We start from the raw sequence: 4,648 nt of genomic DNA, 5'->3' as shown, positions 1-4,648 counted from the left end.
TAGTTATGCCTTTTGGTTTGACGAATGCATCAGCTGCATTCATGGATTTGATGAATCGAGTATTCCAGCCCTATCTGGATCAGTTCATTGTGGTCTTAATCGATGACATTCTGATTTACTCTAAGACTGAGGATGCGCATGATCAGCATCTTAGAGTAGTGTTTTAGATTCTGCGTGAGAAGAAGCTTTACGCTAAATTTAGCAAGTGTGAGTTCTGGTTACGTGAAGTGACTTTTCTGGGGCACGTAGTTTCTGCTGAAGGGATTTGAGTCGATCCTAGAAAAATTCAGGCTGTGTTGGATTAGAAACAGCCCAAGAAAGTGTCTGAGATCCGTACTTTTCTAGGTTTAGTGGGACATTATCGATGTTTAGTTGAGTGGTTCTTTTTGATTGCTGCGCCGTTGACTCAGCTTCTGCGTAAAGGTGTTTCGTTTGTTTGGACTGATGTGAAAAAATTGAGCTTCGAGAAGTTAAAAACTGTTCTGACTCAGGCCCCTGTTCTGATACAGCTTGAATCTGGTAAGGAGTTTGTGGTTTACAGTGAGGCGCCGCATGTTGAACTGGGTTACATCCTGATGCAGGAGGGTAAGGTTGTGGCTTATTGATGTGTGTAATAAGTTCTAAATTTATGATTGATTGTACTTGAAAACTAACTATTATCACGGTAAAGGCAAGTGCACCTATCAAATAGTAGTATAGCTTATAGCAGGACCGAAATGTCGAACCCACAGGAACTAAAAGTACTAGTATTAACCTTCTTTTTATTATCTAGCCTAAAATAAGGGGATTTGCTTTATCTAAACTAATTAAATAAACTAAGAATGCACAGAAAGAAATTGGGGAAATACTTTTGGGAAAACTGATTGATTTAGACAATACCCAAGGAAGAATCCACCTCGACTTCACTTGTTATTTGACTCTGAACTAGACGATTTATTCACTTGACTCGATCCGTAGAAATCCCTAATTTATATTATTATCTCTCTCGAGACTAACAACGTCTAACCCTAAGTTGATTAATTGAAATCTCTTTCTAATTAAAACCCTTAATGTTGCATTAACTCGATCTATGGATTCCCTTATTAGTTTTGACCCTAATTCGACAGATTTATGTCACCCTATGTCTAGGGGTGCAATCAACTCCACTTAATTATGCTAGATCTACTCTTAGACAGGGACTTTTGCTCCTCTGAATAAGCACATTAATACTTGAATCAATATCCTGGAATATTAAAACAAGAATTAAGAACAGATAATTAAGAACAAATCAAGTATTTATCATATAATTTAGAAAATAGTAACAAGATCCGTCTTAGGTTTTATTCCCCTTAGGTATTTAGGGGATTTAGTTCATATGTGTAAAAGAAGACATCTTAGAAGAATAATAATAACAAAAAATAAAGAAACCCAAAAACCCTTGAAGGAAATTGAAGGGAGATCTTCAGTCTTGAAGGAGAATCTGGCTTCTGAGATGGATCAATCGACTTTCCTCGAGTAATTCCTTGCCTCCTACTCCGTGTGTTCCCTCTAGGTGCCTCATCGGGTGTTTATATAGGCTTTAGAATGCTTCCAAAACCCTCAAAAGTGGCCTTTCCAGAGTAAAACTAGACTTGGGCTCGACAGGGACATGGTCGTGTGCCATGCCCGTGTCGGGTGGCTTAGGCATTGTTAAAGTCCTCTAAATAGACACGGCCATGTGGTCTACCCGTGTGAGGAAGTCCAGGCTGTGTTGATTTCCCACGTTGACCCATTTTCTCCATTTTTGGCCCATTTCTCTCTCTTTTTACTCTCCTATGCTCACCTAAGTATAAAACATGAAATTAAAAGATTAGGAGCATTAAATTCCACAAATCTAATGATAATTCATCCAAAAATGTGCTAAGTATGGGATAAAAATATGCATAAATTACGACTTGTCAGATACCCCACACTTAAGCGTTTACTTGTCCTCAAGCAAAATCCTCAATTCACAATTAAGAATTCATTTTTCTCAACTTATAATTCCTATCAATAATATCTCAAAATAATCCATAAGTAATTATACATTGAGAATTCAACTAGAAGAACATCAAAGTTTCAAACATTCCAAGTTGAGCATTTTATCACGAAAACATAGGTGTCTACCCTCATCTATGCAATCACCTTTGATTCAAAATATTACAGAGTTTAACATCCTCACTAAAGATTCACTCAAATCACTTGAGGTGTTTAAGGACAACAAATTTAGCACTCAACAGTCAATATGAAAAGTTATTACCATAGGCTTGCATGAAAATCAAATCACCACCACTATATATTGAGATGATACATCAATCAAAAGGTCTTTAGAGGGTTGTAACGTGGCTTTGGTTAGGGGGTGTGGTCACAAGCTGAAAGAGAAGGCTAGAATCGAGATTGAATTGAAAAATTACCTAACTAGAAAAATACTAAAACTGACAAATTACATACCTAGTTAAATGATCCTAGAATTGAGCTTTTCTTCATGGATAACATCATTTTAAACCAAGCATCACATAATTTCATAATATGCTAGACGAAAAATCTCAATTGCAGCAACTTTAGTTTTTTTATTTTAAAGAACAAATTAATTAACATAGAACTTTGCTAACTATCAAAAATAAAACATATTTAAGCAATTTATTCAAATCAAATCTCAACAAAAATAGGGATCAAATTAATTGAGGGGATTTCAACAAAAATAGGTTATGGGTTAATATTGAGGGTAAATCAATGAATGGCTTGTTAGGCTTAAGAGGGTTCACTACGGGTTAATTATGAAGGTAGACTTTTATGAAATGAGTGGGTTAAACCTAAGTGCCTTTATCATCTCGACATATCAAATCAATGGTGTGGTCTTGACATGCATAATCGAAGCAAGTTTTAGAATAATAAATCAATATTGACACACTCATAACAACAATAAAAGTGAGCATGAAAGAAATAATATATGCTCTAAAGGCTCAAGATCTCACAAAAATTTTGGCTTTTTGATGTTAATCCTGTGAATTTCGACTTCAAGATAAAACCTAAACTTGGGGAAATAACCTAGCAATTTTTAATTCTCAAAAATCAACTTATCATGCTTGATTCTCTAATTACATAAAGTTTAAACAATCAATGCATAAATGCCTATGTTTTAATTCAAGACAAATCAATAAAAATCATAAATTAATCAACATTTATTCTAATAGTGATATGAGTGAGTCACGTGAGAATAAGAAAAAATTCAGGGATTTTTATGATAATGATATAAATAACCTTCCCATACTTAAGATGTACATTGTCCTCAATATACAAAGATAGATTTACTGAAAAATATAGATATAAGATCATAAGATAGGGAGAGAAGTGAAACTTCCTGAATGTTAAATGGAATCCTTGAATTGCAGTCATAAAAAGTAATCGGCTAAGGCAATGGTGAGATTGGAGAAGGATACTCTGGTGGTGGTAAAGGTTGTTAGTCCACAAGTGTTGTGCCAAAAGAATATTATAACTGGTGGTAGCTATGGTCGTGGTCGAGCAGAGCATGGCAGTCGTGGAGGACCTTTTCCAGTGGAGATGCAAATTCCTAAGTAATAGTGAGCTTTGGAGCTCTTCATAACTGCGATAGAATCAATAACTCTTTAGGAAATATAAAGTAGCACGATTACTTGTAAAGAAATGGCAGAAAAAATAAATTGCTTAATATAAATTGTAAAACCTACAGATGAAGTTAAAATAGTATTAAAGAGAAATAAAATAAAAAGTAATTTAAAAAGATAAATAAAGATAAAAGTAAAAACATAAAAATAATAAATAAAAGTCTTTAAAAATCCTCATTGCTAGATGGTTCGCGAGGTAGGGGTGGCGATGAGATGTGAAGGTGCTGACAAATCTGATGTAATGTTGCATCAATATGATCAAAGCGCTGAAAACATTGCTACTCGATTCGAGTGAGACGGTCAGAGATGTCAGAGAGTGAAGCAGCTGCATGAACTAGACGATGAATAGGTAGTGGCTGAGATGGTGGATCCTCGTGAGGTGGAGGGACATTATCAGGAATGTCCTCTGGGTCCTCCTGCTCAGCTGGCTGGACGAGGCAGAACTGAGAAGGATCAAATCTACGTCGTCGCTTGATCATCCTTTTATGGAGCATACTCAATATGCCCTGTGAAGACATCTGACAGATGAGGGTGAGGGAGGATGATTGCGCCGCCGTGTTGAGGAGACCGAAGTACCGCGCCAAGTGAGTCACATAAGGGCCGATGGAGAAGACTCCCTTCCTTTGCCGCTCTGTCTGATGGCGAATGGCGAGGGTGATGAAATAAGTGAGGTCGAATACGTGCCCATGAGCTATGCTCTATAAAAAACAAGCGTCGTTAGTGTTGACGATGCCGGCACTCTCTCACCGTCCTATTAGGGTGTGGGCTAGGATGGTGTGTAAGTATCTCAGTGATAGGGCGAGAGCTGATGCCTTGGAGCGGCTAGGGTCATAAGTGGTCAAAACAGGAACTAGGGCCTTCCAGCAATTTGAAGAAGAATAGTGGATGTGGCGATGAAGACTGTCGAAGTCGTCGTTGTTCATGAACTCCTCCGTATATATTCCTAATGCAACACCAAACTCAGGCACGCTCAACTGGAGAATTAAACCGCTGAGACAGAACTGTAC

The sequence above is a fragment of the Gossypium arboreum genome, chromosome 12, assembly GCF_025698485.1.
Source record: "Gossypium arboreum isolate Shixiya-1 chromosome 12, ASM2569848v2, whole genome shotgun sequence".
In the NCBI taxonomy this organism is placed as follows: Eukaryota; Viridiplantae; Streptophyta; class Magnoliopsida; order Malvales; family Malvaceae; genus Gossypium; species Gossypium arboreum.
This window is presented reverse-complemented; position numbering follows the sequence as displayed.